The 18,857-nt window shown below is 40.7% G+C and overlaps 1 protein-coding gene across 1 annotated transcript in view; it reads left to right on the top strand.

Annotated features, from left to right (window-relative positions):
• Positions 1 to 18,857, top strand: part of FRMD6 (FERM domain containing 6) — a 199,242-nt gene that overhangs the window by 89,325 nt on the left and 91,060 nt on the right. Inside the window, exon 3 of the mRNA XM_019833010.3 lies at positions 7,699 to 7,771. The gene's annotated coding sequence lies outside the window, so the exon portion shown is untranslated. The remainder of the gene's footprint in view (positions 1 to 7,698; positions 7,772 to 18,857) is intronic.

The following is an 18,857-nucleotide window of genomic DNA, read 5'->3' on the forward strand; positions in this document are numbered from 1 at the left end:
TTCAAGTTGTCTCAGAAGACAAACAGGAATTATCCCTGTGGTCACCATGTCGCACATACCCTCTTCACTTTCTGAGGTGACTGGTAAATAGCTGTGTGACAGGGCAAATTCAGTCACCTCCAGGAGCCCCAGGTCCTTCATTATAAGATGAAGTGACTGAACTAAATGGTGTCCGTAAGACTTCTTCCAGGTCTGTCATTTGACTTTGACTTGCCTCCCTGGGAACGCTGTGTTCAAACCCCATGGGAATTGGCTTGACTTGCTCTGTGGAGGTCATCCAAACCCGATTTCCACTCAGCTTGTTCTGTGATTTCTACTTTTAAGTCGGCCTGGGAACTTCTCCTCTAAAATTTACAACTGGATGAAATAAATCCATCAAGGGCAGCTAATTAGCACGAATATAGTTGCCAGCAGTAACTTATGAGGGAAATTCTGTAAGGATGAAGGGAAATGATTCTTCCCAGACACAAGAAAAGTTCCACTGATTTGGCACACAGTTGGGAATTAGTTGCCAAGACGTAGGGCGGAAAGGTGATTACTAGGTCTTTTTCTCTGAGAAAGGCATGATTCCAAAGTGGAAATGGACAAAAGGGCCCCTGTGTCCTTCTATTTAGGATGAAGTTAGACTACACCAGTCAGACCTATGTATGGGCCATCAAGGCAGGGCTTCTGGAACCAGCAGCTGAGAGTCATCATCTCTTGCTCCTAAGGATGTCACCCTTCCCAGGAAGCCTTGCCCACCTACCAGCCTTTCTCTGGCTTGCTGAGCAGTGGCTGTCCAGCCCAGCAGAATCTGGCAAAACAGGGTGACGCACAGACCAAAGCCACCACTGCTCCAATGGGACTCAGCTATTTCCAAGGGCTCCCTCTGAACATGAGTGACCACAGCTCCTATGGGCCAAGATTCCCAAGCCGTGTTCCCGACACACGGTCGGTTGCAAGCCGGCACCAGCCTTAGAGAGCTGGGCAGTGCACCCACACTTGTCCTCAAGTTCTGACTTTTCCAGAGACAGTCCCCAAGCAGGAAGTAGTAAATTCAGGGAGAAGCGGCATCCAGGCCAGCTGACTTTCCAGAGTTTGCTGATAGAATCAACTTTGTTTGCTGCAGTGGGGCTCTCACATCACCACATTCCAGGGCTGAAGTATAATTACTTTAAACACAGAGTGGCATTTAACCAAGCCACTGTTTATGTGCCTAAATCAGCACTCAGAGGAAACTGCCTTTTAAATCAACTTTTTGATGTTGCCTCGACAGTGCATGTGACTTTGGCAGGGAAAATAAGCCCGGTTATTTGCGCTTGACGTATGACTCAAAGGCTCTGAAGTGCTGTGCTGGATCCAGTAGCCTGCCCACAATGAAGCTGTCTTCTTGTCCTCGCTGGGCCAGCCATGCCAAGCAGCTTCACTTGGGGGTGGTCTTCTGCCTTGCTTTCCTGCTTGTCTTTCTGTCACGTTGATGAACTGACACAGTATGACCCACCAAGACGAAGCTATTGCGTGGATAACACTTCCTTAGTCCACCGGCACCTCCAGATGCAGTGTTTTACCCAAAGGACAGGCACCTGGGTGGTCTTTTTAAGCAGGCTTTCCTGCTGCTCCTTCCTAGGTTGGTTAAGAAGGATCTTTGTGAAAGCAGACCAGAGAGGACTAACTCTAGTGGATTACGTGGTATTACTTACAGATTCTTGGGTCTCTAAACAGAAGATGCCTGGGGCGCCTGGGTGGCTCAGTCGGTTGAGCGTCCGGCTTCGGCTCAGGTCATGATCTCACAGTTTGTGAGTTCGAGCCCCGTGTCGGGCTCTGTGCTGACAGCTCGGAGCCTGGAGCCTGCTTCGAATTCTGTGTCTCCCTCTCTTTCTCTGCTCCTCCCCTGCTCATGCTCTGTCTCTCTCTCTCCTTCAAAAATAAATAAAAACACTAAAAAAAAAAATTTAAACAGAAGTTGCCTTACACACCAATGACTAATTTTTATAAGATATAATTTATATTTAAAAATGACTTCTAGGGAGATAAAATAAAAACCCGCACAACAGTACCTTTCCTTGCAACCTACTCTAAGTAGGTCGATGTGATTACCCCCACTTTAAGATCAGGAAACAGAGATTCTCCCAGGTCCAGTGGGGACAGAAAGGCAAGGAAGTTGCAAAAGTTGGAGTGGAAAGACTCTACCTGGTCCCAGCGTGTACAGTTCCAGAGGTGACCGACATAAATAGGGTGAGCATTTAATTGATGGTGCAGAGCGGGACTGTTTTGTTTTGTTTTGTTTTCAGAATGAAAAGGGAATTATTAAAATTTAAACAGGAATAACAGGCATAACCTGGGGCTTTCTGGCAAACCCAGATGTGTATCCCAGTCATCCTGCAGCCTTCATCGGTGATGCCATATCTGGGTAAGCCCTGAAGCCAATGAAGCTTCTGGTCCCTAACTCACACGGGTCCCTGTGCATGCTGGGAGTGGCCTGGACTTGTAGAGCATTGTAGGTGTGTAGTGAAAACTAGACCATGATCAGGAAGCATTTCTGTGTAAAGCATCCCTGATAATTCCCCTGAAGATGTTTCTGGAAAAGTTCCAAATCCCCAAGGCTTCAGTAACCTGTTGTGATTTCTTTCCTAAGTAATTGTTCATCCGTGGCCTTAATTTTGCACACATGATTTGTTATTCTTTTATTTATTTATTCTTATTGTTTTAATGTCTATTTATTTTTGAGGGAGAGAGAGAGAGGAGCGGCAGAGAAAGAGGGAGACAGAGGATTCAAAGTGGGCTCTGTGCTGAGAGTGGAGAGCCCAAGGTGGGGCTCAAACTCATGAGCTGTGAGTTCATGACCTGAGCCAAAGTCAGACACAATCGACTAAGCCACCCAGGTGCCCCCCCTTTTTTTCTTCTTTTTTTAGAGAGCATCCTTCTCCGCACCCTCTGACTCCTACACAAATTGTATGAGCCTCAAGTTCCACAGTTTGTAGTAAGGGCACCTGCTCAGGTGGCACAGTCTGGGGAGAGAAGTAGGGACCAGCATCATCCCAGTAGGGTGTAAATCACATTATTTCTTACTCTCATCATATTTATACCAATGTAAGTAGGATGAAATGATCACTAAAGGCAGCTCTAAGAGAAGAAAATCAATCTCCCAGCTGGAGCTGAGGGTCATAGACAAAAGAAAGAGGTAGCAGTGGCCTTGCTTTTGAGTCCTTGGTTAGTTATAGGAAGAAATGTAGGAGAAAATGGTGCATTGCATGTTTGTGAGCTTCAGGTCCTTTTATATTATTCACTGATAGGGCTATTTCCTGCCTGAGAACTTTACTCAGAGTCAGTCCTTGACCCCGCTTCTACTGCTGCCCAACCCCCAACACATACATACTCTGCTCAGGTTCTAGTGTATTTGCTCCTATTCACAATACCCCGAAGATTCATCCGGACCAAGCCTTAGGAGACCTTCAATCTAATTCTTTGTCTGCACTGACTCATTTTCTGGCTTTGTCATTTTTCATAAGCTCTTCAGTTCTCTTGGATGTGCGATGAAAATGATTTAATACCTCAAGAAATAGGAGATCAAATTTTGCTCCTCAAAAAAAATAGGTCAGATCTGAAAATCAGCTGCCCTCTACACACGTGTTAAAATACCTTTGCTCTATGGACCGTGAGAAAGGTATAGGTGATTGTTCAAAGAGAACAACACAAAAATGATCTTGGCGGAATTCCTTTTCATACTTCAAGAAATCAGGGGCACCTGGGTGGCTCAGTCGGTTGAGCGTCCAACTTCGGCTCAGGTCATGACCTTGCGGTTTGTCAGTTCAAGCCCCTCATCGGTTTCTGTGCTGACAGCTCAGAGCCTGGAGCCTGCTTCGGATTCTGTGTCTCCCTTCTTTCTCTGCCCCTCCCCAGCTCCTGCTCTGTTTCTCTAAAAAATAAATAAACATTAAAAACGTAAATAAAAGAAAAAGAAATGAAATGAGGTGCTCTCGTTTCGTTACCACCTGGGTACACTGGAGAATCTATGCCTCAAAGAGCTATGCATTCTGAACCAGTCTGCCATCATGTTTCCTATCCTTAAAATGGGCTCCTGAGTTCCACAGGTCCAAACAGTCAAAATTCATTATATTGTATAAACCAGAGTACAGCTGATGACTCAGAGCTAAATCCTGACAATCACTCAGCCCTCTCTGTCACCCAGCTCTGTCACCTTTCCTATTTTTGTGAAGGTCATGCACATTTTCTCATCCCTCTGGACATGCTTTTGTCCTATGAGAAAGCCGCTTTACCTCTTCTCCACCTGGACTGTACTCCTCGTTGTCCTTCAGAGTTTTCCCGGCTATCACAGTTTCCTGGAAGACTTCACCGTTGCTGTCTTCCTCCCGTCACCATTAACACCTAGTTCACAATCATATATTTCTCTATACCGTATCATCAAGTTTTATTGACTGGACCATGAGCAATCTCAGTAAACACTGCATTTACTGTAGTTGTAGTAGACATCCAATAAATGTTGAATAAATGAACAAGTGAATGAAAGCAAGATGGCATTAGAGAGCACTTATAAGGCAAGAACTGTGGTTTAGTGGTTCCAGAAATAGATTAAAAGAATTTCCTATGAACCTTACTCCGGTGTTTCCCAACTTAGAAACAGTAGCCCCTATTGGGAACACCATATGGACAATACTATTCACCAGTTGGGATAAAAAATTTCAAGGGTCTCCCAGACCTTTGATCTATCAAGGGTAAGTTAGAATCTCCAATTTCTGAAACTTTCCCTTACCACCTTCATTCCTGCCCGTATTAGTGCTGCCTTCCTACAGGTGCCTGGATGGCTCAATCAGTTAAGTGTCCAACTCCTGATTTTAGCTCAGGTCATGATCTCATGGTTCATGAATTCGGGCCCTGCATCAGGCTCTGCACTGACAGTGAGGAACCTGCTCTCTCTCCCTCTCTTTCTCTCTGCCTCTCCCCCTCAAAAATAAATAAATAAACTTAAAAAATATATTGCTGCCTTCCTAAAAGCAAGACGAATTTGTAGGATGAGTGTATATGATTGTGTTATCCCATTGTGGAATGTATATGTCTATTCCATTGCTCCATCTTTAAAAAAAAATTTTTTTAACATTTATTTATTTTTGGGAGACACAGAGAGACAGAGTACAAGTGGGGGAGAGACAGAAGAGAGGGAGACACAGAATCTGAAGCAAGCTCCAGACTCTGAGCTGTCAGCACAGAGCCCAATGTGCAGCTCAAACTCATGAACTGTGAGATCCGTGAGATCATGACCTGAGCTGAAGTCGGACGCTTAACCGACTGAGCCACCCAGGCATCCCCTACTGCTCTGTCTTTCATAAAATGGCTCTGCCAGGCTCTGCTTAGCCAGGGACATGGGCACTGTCTAGATCTGCTTCAGTCCAGCCTTAGGGGCCCAGAGTGGTGTTCTTTACTTGCCCTTCTAAACTGCAGCGCTGAGACAGCTAAACATCAGCACCAATCTTTTAAGCTCAGCAAGTTAGTAAAATGAATTTTTTAAATCCAAATTAGAGCTGAGGGAGCTTGGGAACATTTGTCTGGAATGCTAACTTACCTTCATAAAACTCACTAAAATAATTGCTCACCCCCCATCTTGCTCGATCAAAACTATAATTAAACACATTGGAGATTTTTCAAGTTGTCCAGGTAGCAGGAAAACTATAATGACAGTAAAAAAAAAAAAATTACACTATATCTAGCAACTGTACTTGAAAACTATAAAGAGTGTTAATACCATCTCTCCTGTTATACTAAAAATTCCCAACATTGTTATAGTTTTAAAACATCATTTGCCACTCACCCTGTCGCCAGCATTGTGTGTGCTGAAGGGGATGAAACAGAGTAGTTTGGGAGTACTTTCATTACCCAGATCAGTAATTTGAACACTTGGTGTCTTACTACCAACAGTCCGCATATTTAGAATGGGATGAATTTGTGTGTGTGGAGGGGGAGATGATTATATATTTTTCCCATTTAGCTGAAACTAATTCGGAAGAGCTTCAATAATTTCTGCTGTTGCGTTTTCAGAGAATAAATGACTGAAACTGAAAACAAAACCCAGAAATTCTCATTTCTAACCCTACATTTGTCCTATGACCCTTCTGGGATTCCCCTGACTTCTTCAGTTCCCTTCCCTTTCCTTCCCTTCCCTTCCCTTTCCTTTCTTTTTTCCCTTTCTTTTCTTTTCTTCTTCTTATATGCTGGCAAAAAAAATAGACAGATTTTTACCCAAGACAGGAAGCAGTACCTGAGTAACTATTCCCTGGACCCTGACTGGAATGGAATCTCCTTAATGTCACAGGCTGCCATAGGATATGTCACTGTAACATTCAAATCTTTTTGCTCCCCAGCAGAAACCCCATCACACTGACCCATCACAGGTGGGTGTCCTCACTGTTCTTCAATGCAACATGCCCATTCTTACTTCCAGGTCTTTGTAGAATGCTCTTGTCTCTCTTCTCTGCTATCCAAACCGTGCTTTCTGTGAGGCCCACCTAGGCCTGGCTTCATTTGAGGAAGTTATACCCATTCTCATCAGCTCATAACTGCCCCTCTCTATATTCCCTTAGCATATACTGTCTAAGTCATTCTTTTTATAACTTAATTCTGTTCTTTTCTCTTTACTGAATTAGGAGCTCCTGATGAACAAGGTTCATGTCTTATTTGGGGGGAGGGGTTGTCATATCCTAGGTTTATTTAGGCATGAAGTAGGCAACTGACTGTGTTTGTTTAAGTGGCCAAAAAAAAAAAAAAAATCTAATCCTTGATGATACTCCCAGATTTGGTGAAGAGCAAGATAGCATGATGGAAAGCACATGAGTTCTGAGTCAGACAGAATTTTTTAATCTCCCTTGTCCTCAGGTATTTGGGTTTTTTCCCCTGTCAATAGGAATAAGAAGACTTAACTTGCCTAGTTATCAGGATTCGAAATAAGAAATGTGAAATTCCACGTACAGTGCCTTCTATATAGGCGCTCAATAAATTGGAACTATATAGAACTTCTATATAGGCGCTATAGTTCTATATATACTATATAGAACTTATATAGTAGGTTCTCAATAAATTGGAGTTATTATTGGTTATGAAACCGAGACCTGGAAATAATGATCCTATTTTCTGTTAATTTACCAAACAGATTAAAGAGTTTTGAGATTTCTTTTACTTAGGGAAAATAAAAATCATTGAGTGCCATCACTTGCACTCACGATCAGAGAACTCTAGAGGGAAAATGGGAAAGATTGAAGTTGCCAGGCTTGCCCGTGCAACCTCTTATCATTATTAATCTGGGGACTGGGTTGTTTTGCACAGTTAATATAGCAGCAGTCACATCTCCACAATGAAAGATTTTAAATCATATTCCTCTGTAAATCATTCATTCCATTCTCAGGATTTCTCCTCTGCTACTCTTGCCTGATGTCAGATTAAGAAGATAAACAATTCTGAAACATACTGAAGAGAGATTTTAAAGGGATTTGATATATAATGACGTGAGTTAAGTAAAAGGATGAGTTTTAGTGACTTAAAATACATGCATATATCCACCACATGATAATGTCACTGATCCATCATCTCATGTCTCTTCCTCAGTGGAAGTGATGCCAAAATCTTTGCATTCAATGTAAAGTAAACAAAACTGCTCCTTAATTGGCTCTGATGGCCTGGTAAGCTAAATACAAATGGTCCTTTTATTTTCAGCCACTCCAGTGATTTCCAGAAAATGAAGAGTCTGAATTGTTCTGGCTGTCTGAAGCCTATAGCTAGAGCTCAGGTAAGTACCCTATAAAAGAAGAGAGTCCTGTTCAAGAGAGTCTTATAACCTGGTGAACAATTTATAAAGCGCTGAAGAGGAGCCCAGGACAGAAATGTACAGAGAACCAACTTATTGGCTATTCTTGAGTGAGTCATATGCCATGTCCCCTGTGGCTTTTCCATTTTTTAAAAAATGAGGGTGACAGTTTTTGCAAGATATTATCAGGAGGTCTGTTTAGATGTACGGTGTAGTGACTGAAGACACTGGCTTCGGAGTCAGAAAGACCTGGACTTGAATCCTGGTTATGTTACTTATCAACTGTCACTTTGAACAGAAAACCTCTGTGTTACTTTTCTCATTTGTAAAAAATGTGAGTAACTATTGCTCCTACTCGTAAGATTAAATAAGGTGCCTGGGACATCGGAATAGATCAGTTACTATTAGCTATTATTTGTAAAATACTATAAGCTTCTTATAGAAAAGAAGCCCATATGATTCAATATCTGAATTATTCACCTGGCAGGTACAGGTTTGGGAGGGTATTTTCAATTTTTTAAAAGTAGATTTTAAATAGGCTTTTACTTTAAATAAGCACCATATGCCAAATTATGGTTTAGTTGACTCATACATTTCTGATTATTCTTGATATGACTGTAGAATGGCAACCATCAGTATTAGGAGTATATCACATTTATCTGCATGAAAACAGTGCTTCCTCTCTCTTGATAATTTTACTCTGAAATACTGGGGCTGAATGAAGTGACCAGGAGAATTATTAAATTATCAAGTTCCAAAATATTCAAGCTTCACTATTCTTTGAGATTCTCATCCACATTCACTTTCTTCCACAATGTAAGTTGCAAATTAATAACCTTAGCTTCTCAGGTATAAGTTTGTGAATGAGACCTAGAAAGAGGTTTTATGAGTTTCATTAGTATAAGGAAAATAATGATTGAAGCATAGGGTTTTCCTTGGTTTAAACTATTACATGTAAGGGTTAAGATACTTCAGAAGGTCTAGTCAGATAGGACACCCTGGTGCACAGATGACTGAAGGACTAACAGATAGCAAAGCACAGCCCAAGGAGGTTGGAAATCAAGAAAAAGGAAGAGTGAGGGAGAGGTGAGGCAAAGAGAAACTTCTGGGCAAGATGAAAAATGGTGGGATGGCTATCTTGGGTCCAGGTCCTCAAAAGACCAGACCATACAGGCATCCTACTGTCTCCATTCCTGCTATTGATAAACAGAAGTAGCTCTGGAATGCTCATTTCTCTCCTGTGGCTACCACCACCCAATCCTGCTTCTCCCCTTGCTCACCTCCCCATTCCTTACCCAGTTGGAAAGTTGGAGCTTTGGAGTTGTTTATAATCAAAGTCATGAAATAATAATATTTGAGCTTAAATTTTTTTTTAATATTTTATTTGTTTTTGAGAGAGAGAGAGAGTGTGTGTGTATGTGTGTGAGCAGGGGAGGGGCAGAGAGAGGAGACCAGAATCTGAAGCAGGCTCCAGGCTCCAAGCTGTCAGCACAGAGCCCCATGCGGGGCCCATGAACCATGAGATCATGACCTGAGGTGAAGTCGGCTGCATAACCAACGGAGCCACCCAGGTGCCCCAATATTTGAGCTTAAAGACAGATGTGGGACTGTTTCCAAGAATACTGCCTGATGATGATATCCTCTACAATCTCTGACTGTTACTTTTGATGTGGAGATCATCTCATTAACTAAATAATGATAAATATTTTTTAAACAACTTTACTGAGGTATAATTGACATATTATAAAATCTATTTTAGGTGCATCTATAATTTCATGACTTTTTAATAAACTTAGAGTTATTTAATCATCACCACAATCCACTTTGAGGACATTTCCAACATCTCTCCAAAAATCTTTTATCTCTGTTTTCAATTAATCCCTATTTCTACACCTGACCCCAGGTGACTACCAATATCTTCTCTGTCTCTATAGATTTGCCTTTTCTAGACATTTAAATGGAATCATCCAGTAGGTCTTTTGCATCTGACTTCTTTCACTTAACATAATGTTTTTGAATTTTATACTTGTTGCAGTCGTTTGTTCCTTTTTACTGCTGAATACTATTCCACCGTCCATGTACCAAATGATAGACATTTGGATTGTTTCTAGTCTTTTGCTATTATAAATAATACTGCTATGAACAGTCACATACATGCCTTTGTGTGGATATTTGTTTTCATTTCTCTGGGGTAGATTCCTAAGAACAAAATTCCTGGGTGAGGTGGTAGGTTTAACTTCTTAAGAAACCACCAAATTATTTTTCAAACTGAAAAATATATTTTACCCACCTGTGGGCAACATAAGAGGATTCCGGTTTCTCCACATCCTTGTCAACACTTGCTATTGTCAGTCACTTCAATTATGCTCTTACAGTAGGATCACAAACATTCCTCATGGACCAGAGTCTCCTTACTACTTGAAACAGGCCCTTTGATGTCTATACAAGCAGAAAAGGAATGCTTAGTTTCCATTACTTGTTTTGGCCAATTAGAATAAGTTAAAAACAAAAGCAAATACCTAGTACTTGATGTGGGTGGGAGTAGAGGCTCCGTGCTCACCTGTATTCTTCCTCCAGCTACCTGGACAGCTGCTTCTCCAATAGATTCTCATCTGCTCCGACAGATTGAAGCAGATCCCTTTAGGATAAGCCCTTCATGGTGCTATATCCTGGTATCATGTCAAAGAAAAGCCCACACATTCAGGGAAGTCATGGATTCTTGATTTTCTTCCTGAAATGATGGGATCGAGTGATAAATAATGCAAGCAGAGGAAAAGAAAAGAAAGCAAAGAGCTCAACATCTGCCAATTGCCCACATACTGGATATGAGATGAGTGTTTTCATATTTTTCACATGGTGAAATTCTCATAATCCTTGAGGTAATTTTACAATCACCATTCCACAGGTGAAGAGAGGTTAGGTAAATAGCATAAGGACACACACTTAGTAAGTGAAGCTGGGTTTTAAGCCCAGGTCACCTAGTTGGAATCCAATTTTATTTCACTGTGCCAACTGAGAGGAAAAAAACAAAGGATGAAAATTCTGATGAGCAGGGGGAAAAGTTAATGTAAATGCTAACTAATGAGAAAATATAACAATGAGATTTACAGTGGTCAATTATTAGAACTACATTGTACAGCCAATAATTATCTTGTGGTCCAGGCCTTATTTCTGTAGTTGGGTGCCATACACACACACACACACACACACACACACACACACAAAGTTCAAACCTTGGGAAGGAGGAATCAATCTCCCAGCTTCAGGAGGAATGGGGAGAAATGGTGTTCTTGTTTATTGAATAGGCATTTTGATTTTTCCCCCAGCTGAGAAAAGATTGTTCATCCCAAGTACTTGCCCAGATAGTGCAGCGAAAATCCACAGAGACATTTTTACCACCCAGAGTGAGGAACTAAGAAGTTCCAGAATTAAACTGGTACATTTTTTGAGTAATAGTTCTGCTTCCCTCGGGTGAGTGGAATCTTTACTGATGTCATTGCCACCCACCACCACCTGGCATCCCTGCATGGTGGCGGTCACAGCACTGTATAGATGGAGAGGAGCAGTTAGAAGATGCTACAGGGCGCTTGGAGGAACTCTCTCTCTCTCAAGATGACAAAAACATACATTTACAGATTTCAGAGTGGTGGCCTCCTTAATCTTTGTCTTTAGGAATATTTGATTTATGTGTTTCTTACTTCATTTGTTTTTCATATATGTTTATGTGATCACCATGAAAGAAAAAGTGAGAACTCATCTTTATGATGCCTAGTTTCTTTTTTTTTTAATTTTTTTTTAACGTTTATTTATTTTTGAGACAGAGAGAGACAGAGCATGAACAGGGGAGTGGCAGAGAGAGAGGGAGACACAGAATCTGAAACAGGCTCCAAGCTCTGAGCTGTCAGCACAGAGCCTGACGCGGGGCTCGAACTCACAGACCGTGAGATCATGACCTGAGCCGAAGTCGGATGCTCAACCGACCAAGCCACCCAGGCGCCCCTATGATGCCTAGTTTCAATGGAAATGTCGCTATTTCCTGAAGTTCTTCTATTCCTTAGAGCACCAAATTAGAGGTTGTTCAGGCAAGGGTTAGAAATGTGGTAAAAGGGACAGGGGATGGGAGATGAGAATATGAGTGATACATTCTGAAATTACTTTTTCTCTAGCGACAGCCAACACAGGTAATTGGGGATTATTTTAATTTTTACCAATTAAGTTCTTCAAATTTTAAGGCTTTAAGTTAAATCCTAACTGGCAGCATTTTGTTACTGGGCTCATATCATGTACTTAATAGCACTTATCTTTCAGTGGGATTAAAACTAAGAGTGAGAGGAAAACTAACAAATGTGATTATTAAAGTGCTCTGCCAGAACAGATGGTTATTGGTGTACCTAATCAAAGCAGTAATAATTGTAGCAAAGATCAGTGCACTTCTCAAACTATGTTCCAAAAGATGTTAATAGGGGATCTGTGGGGAAAAGAGACCCGACTCCATAATCAGATAAGTTTGGGAAACACGGAGTAAAGTTTGTGTAATACCAAAGAGCCTTTAATATGTTAAATGTACATTATGAGCCTCCAAGAGGGGCATGTTGCACAGAGTATTTCCTGAACTGCTTGAATTGAAAAGAAAACCTTTTTTTTAAGTGTAGTTGACACACAATGTTATATTACTTTCAAGTGTACAACATGGTGATTCCTCAAGTTTATACGCTGAGAAGAAAAACTTAATCACGGGAACATTTTGTAAAACATTTTGGGGAAAGACAGGAAATTTGCAATTGCTTTAGGAGTACGGTTTCTTGTCTATTCAAAGTTCACACACGCAGGAACCTCTTTCCATTTCACCCACATTCCATCTCATATCGCCCATAAAAGGACCCTGACTGGTAAACCCACAGAGCGTAGAAATATGTTAAAGGAGAAAATGAAATCTATGACCTTTCTAAATCTGAATTTTCTTGTAAAAGCCTAAAGGGCCAACCTGACTGAGCGCTGCTTAATGGTAGTTTCGTGTGAAACGGGAATTTTTCATTGAAAAAACAAACTAGGGGTGCCTGGGTGGCAAAGTTGGTTAGGTATCTGACTTTGGCTTAGGTCATGATCTCGCAGTTCATGACGTCAAGCCCCGCACTAACAATGTGGAGCCCGCTTGGAAATCTCTCTCTCTCTCCCTCTCTCTGCCCCTCCCCCACTTACACAAGCACTTTCTCTTTCTCTCTCTCTCAAAATAAATAAATAAACTTAAAAAAAACCCTAACTCATATAATAATGAAATGCAATGCATGGCACTTATTTAGATCTGGATTTCAACAGACCAACTATAAGAAGACATTTTGGGGATACATAGAAAGCTTGAAGGCTAAGGAATTATTAATTTTGTTAGGTATGATAATGGTATCTGGTTATGAGCAAAATGCCAGTTTTTAAGGATGCATACTCAAGTGTTTTGTATGAAATGTTAGGATGCTAAGGATTTGCTGTAAAATCCTTTAAAAAATAGATGAAGCAAATTTGGCAAAATATTAATAACTTCAATCTGAGTAATGGGACAGGTGAGGATTTTATACAATATTTTTCTGTAGGCTTGAATATTTGGGTGTTGATGAGTTTTTTTTTTAATTTTTTTTTAACGTTTATTTATTTTTGAGACAGAGAGAGACAGAGCATGAACGGGGGAGGGGCAGAGAGAGAGGGAGACACAGAATGGGAAGCAGGCTCCAGGCTCTGAGCCATCAGCCCAGAGCCCGACGCGGGGCTCGAACTCACGGACCGCGAGATCGTGACCTGAGCTGAAGTCGGACGCTTAACCGACTGAGCCACCCAGGCGCCCCTATGAGTTTTTTTTTTTTTTTTTAATGCAGAATAATCAGTCAGCCCCAATCTATGAAATCAGACTCTCTGGAGACTGGTCCTAAGAGTCCTCTGTTGTTTCCCTCCTCTTCTCTGTCACTCGCTCTTTTTAACAATCCTACTATCAGCGGTTTTTAGTGATGAAGGCTGAGATGCTAGCTTCCTCTGGAATGCTATAGCCTTTACACCTCGCCTAGTCATTCATGGCCTGGTATGTTGTTTTTTAAGAGCTTACAAAGCAGTGATGTAGGCGTGTGAGAGAGTTTTAATATAGCAAAAAGCGTGTTGCGCAGATATGCAGGTTAAAGCTACAGATGCTAACTAAAAGCTCAACCATCTCATTAAACAAGTAAGTGTAATGTGGCTTGTTTTTACTAATTAGTTTTGATGTTTACTGTTTGTAATGCAAACACATAGTTGAATTAAGAATGAAAAAGTGAATAACTTATCATAATTATAAGGTAACCATAAAATTATAATCAAAAGTAATGTTACATTTCATAAGTCAAACATATAAAAGCAAACAATATAAATAATAATAACTAATCAATTCTAATATGTGTAGCTAAAACTAAGTTGCTTAGAGAGTGGCATTATGCATAATTAACCTAATAAAGTTACATATTATACTTCACATATTAAATGAGTCAACTTCAGAAGTCACAATTTGATACATCTTCTTTAAAAAATGCAGTGATGAACACAGAAATTCAGTACATGCAGAATCTATGCTATTAATCCATATCATCTGCATTTTTAAAAAAATATTTTTTATTTATTTTTGAAAGAGAGACAGAGCATGAGCAGGGGAGGGGCAGAGAGAGAGACACACACAAAGAATCAGAAGCAGGCTCCAGGCTCTGAGATGTCAGCACAGAGCCTGAGGCGGGGCTCGAACTCACGAGTCTTGAGTTCATGACCTGAGCCAAAGTCAGACACTTAACTGACTAAGCCACCCAGGTGCCTCCATATCATCTGTACTTTCAAAAATCCATATTGTCAGGGTGCCTGGGTGCCTTAGTCAGTTAAGTGTCTGATTCTTAATTTAGTCTCAGGTCATGATCTCACGGTTGGTGAGATTGAGCCCCATGTCAGCACGGAGCCTGTTTGGGTTTCTCTCTCTCCCTCTCTCTGCCCCTTCACCTGCTTGCGTGCATGCTCAGGCACTCATGTGCACTCTCTCTCTCTCAAAATAAATAAATAAACTTTAAAAAATCCGTATTGTCATACTTTGGAAATGTTATGGAAGAGGGTTTACGGAACATGCCTGAGCTTCATACCCATAGTTCATATGGTCTGTATAAAATGGATTGTGAGGGGCGCCTGGGTGGCTCAGTCGGTTGAGCATCTGACTTCAGCTCAGGTCATGATCTCACGGTCCGTGAGTTCGAGCCCCGCGTCGGGCTCTGGGCTGATGGCTCAGAGCCTGGAGCCTGCTTCCGATTCTGTGTCTCCCTCTCTCTCTCTGCTCCTCCCCCGTTCATGCTCTGTCTCTCTCTATCTCAAAAATAAATAAACGTTAAAAAAAAATTAAAAATAAAATAAAATAAAATAAAATGGATTGTGAGCATAATTGGCCATGTCCTAAGCCATAACATCTATTAAATATGGGTTTTGAGCTGTTTTGGTTTTTCTAAAATACATTGAAATGAACATATAACTAGTTTTTGAAAATGCTTGTCTCTCACCATCAAAAATCATGGTAATGATCGTGGTGTATACCACAATTAATACTCTTCATACACCTTGGGAGACATCAGCCTCATTTGAGAACATCAAGAATATATCAGATCCTTTGCTAATAGGAAACAAAGTGAAAACATATACCTAAAGGGAAAGAACTATGTCATAATTATATTTGTATGAGCTATACCTAGCACAGTGCCTAAAACATAATAGGCATGTAATACATGTCTGAGTAAATGAATGAATGCTTATCATATCTCTGAATTAGCTCTATCCCCTATTCTCAAAACCAATTATTTGTCAAGGTAAAGGCTTTAATCAGAGCTCTTAGCCCATGAAAATTAAATTGCTGAGCCTGGCCCCTTTGTAGGAAATGTAAAACTCATGAAATTCAAGTACCCTTGGGAAATCCAAATACATTTCCATTTACCATTGTATATAATAGAGGCAAAATAAATTCAGATAAATTTACTTAAATACATGGATATTAGCTTTTGACGTTTCTTAAAACATTTGAAAAGGAAATGGAAAATTCTCCCTCACAAATTTGGAGGCACCTTAGAGTAACAGAGAATGCAGACAGAAAGCCTGGGTTGGAATCCTGGCTTTGCTACTATTTAGCTGTTCGTACCCTGGGTAAAGCCACTTAATCTGAGCTTTAGCTTGCTCAGTTATAAAATGAAAAGGTGAGATTAAATTATCTAGGTTTCCTTCCAGCTCTAAAATTCTTTTTTTTTTTTTTTAATTATTCTTCTCCCAGAGGCTGCTGACCAGTGCCTTGTGTTGACCAATGCCTTGTGTTAAGCTTCCTATCTTTTCCAATATTAAGTAGACAGAGGCTGGCATAGCCCTGTGCACAGACTCAGCACCGTTCTGAATTATATGAGCCCAGGTACTGGCCAGAAAAAACTTTCACATATAAGTAAAGGCTCTTTGTTTTTCATGTTTTAAACGAGTATATTTAGGAAACCGTTTAACATGCTCTCATTTCTTTTAATATTTGAAGTAAATTTTATCAGAAGGCAGCATATCCAGCTGTTAAGAACATATTCTCTGTAGTCAAATTGTTTGGGTTTGAATCCTGGATTTAGAACTTAGATAAGGATAGATGTGTTAACTAATCTTATTGTGGTAATCATTTTGCTATTTATGTGTATATCAAATCATCAATGTTATATGTCAATTATATCTCAATAATGCTGGAGGGAAAATAGCTCTTAGGACAAGGGACTTCTCCATGACCCAGTTACCTCATCTTTTTAAAGTGATTACAAAAAGAAAAAAAAAAATAATGCTACCTACTTCACAGGCTTGTGGGAGGCATAAGAATTAAATGAAAACAAAACAAAACAAAAGCACTTAGGAGAGCGCCTGACATGTAGTAATCACCCAATAAAGCAGCTACAACTGGTCTTTTCCAAATATGCTTTATCTGGGAAAACATTGTTTTCCCTACTAAAGAACACAGTAAAACGTTTGCTGTGTACCTGTCTCTTCATTCTGACCTGTTTATGCTCACATCTGCAGAATAAACGAGGAAGGCAGCGGGGGGTGGGGGGGGGGCGGGGGGGGCGGGGGGGGGCGTTGCTTGCCTGCTCCCGCCCACCCCTACCCTGCAGTCCTAGGCCTCTCCACAGCTAATTGAATTGCTTTAGTCAATTTGTCATATTTGCCTATAGTTGACCATTTCCCTGTGTGGCCATGTGCTGTTGGCCCATTCCAGGCAGCTATGGAGAAGCAGCCTTGTGAAATGCTGACCTGTGTTGAAGATGGTCCTCAAGTCCCTGTACTGTTGCCAAGAGGCAAATGAGATGCTTTGTGGTTTAAAAACTGCGAAATGCTGTTCAAATGCCACTTTTTTATATGTGAAGTCCAATTTGAAGATCAAATCTAGAGGAAAAAGGCCATGATGTGGGAGGTGACCTCCAAAAGGACTGTCATTATTACAAGGTACAGTGATCATTTCCCAAAGGCCATGGAGTAGCAGTTCTTCTGTCCTGATTCTGCACCCAGAGAGAGAGGCCCAGAGGAGTAGGAGAGACTTCCCCCACCCAGGGGGCTGACCAAGGCAAGACAGAAGCAACCATAGGGAAGAAAAGGCCAGCTTCATTCTGAACCATCTTCTCACCCGCATTACGCATTTTACGTGGAATAGCAGGTGTCTTTTACATTTAAAAAAAAAAGTTTTGTTTTTCTTTAAGATAACTGGCAGGGGACTTTATTTGTATGGATGTGCTTCCTATTTAAGGAGAAGAATAAGCATTTTATATAGCAACCATTAAGTGAAAGATCTTTAAAAACTAATTTTACTCTATAATTGATGTGTCCCCATTTAGTATGCAAATGAATGATGTTAAATATATGTGTAATTCCCTAACTTTAGGAACGTACTTTTGCAAATTTTTATTTTTAATTTTTGGAAGCACTACACATAAAAGTGATACCATTGGCTAGAAATAGTTGCTGGGGGGAAAAACTGACATAAAGCAAATGGCATGTTATCAGCACCGCAGACCAGTACAATTAGCAACAACATTTTATCCTGCCTGCACACAATTGCAACGCTTGATGTATCTAAAAACAAAGCTAGAGGGTATTATGCTAAGTGAAATAAGTCCGACTGAGAAAGGCAAACATCATATGATTCCACTCATATTTGGAATCGAAAACAAAACAAAACAAACAACAACAACAAAAAAAACCCAAATAAATGAATAAACAAAAAGCAGAACCAGACCTATAAATACAGAGAACTGATGGTTGCCAGAGGGAGAGAAGGGGCTGGAGAGTTGGGCAAAATGGGTGAAGGGGAGAGGGAGATGCAGGCTTCCAGTTCGTGAATAAGTCACGAAAATAAAAGGCAAAGCCTAAGGAATACAGTCAATGATACTGTAATAGTGATATAATGGAAAGACGGTAGATACACTTGTGGTGAACATTAGTATAATATATAAACTTGTCAAATCCCTGAGTTGTACCCCTGAAACTAACATAACATTGTGCGTTAACTGTACTCAAAGAAATAAAAACAAATGTACAGGGGATGGAGAACAAGAAAAATACTTTTTCTCTGGTAATTAGCATAACAGGTCACAAAGCTAAAGAGGTTTTGTTTTGAAGGAGGACTTGCAAACAGAGCAATTTTGAAAGGTGAAGATAAAGGTGAAATTCATAATACAAACTGATATGTTTATATCTTCATTAATGTCATCCATAAATCCATCTAAAACGGTTTTTGTTTTTTAAGTTGTTATTTAAAATTTTTTTTTTTCAACGTTTATTTATTTTTGGGACAGAGAGAGACAGAGCATGAACGGGGGAGGGGCAGAGAGGGAGGGAGACACAGAATCGGAAACAGGCTCCAGGCTCTGAGCCATCAGCCCACAGCCTGACACGGGGCTCGAACTCACGGACCGCGAGATCGGGACCGCGAGATCGTGACCTGGCTGAAGTCGGACGCTTAACCGACTGCGCCACCCAGGCGCCCCTTAAGTTGTTATTTAAATTGCAGTTAGTTCACATACAGTGT

Source organism: Felis catus, chromosome B3 (genome assembly GCF_018350175.1).
Source record: "Felis catus isolate Fca126 chromosome B3, F.catus_Fca126_mat1.0, whole genome shotgun sequence".
NCBI lineage: Eukaryota > Metazoa > Chordata > Mammalia > Carnivora > Felidae > Felis > Felis catus.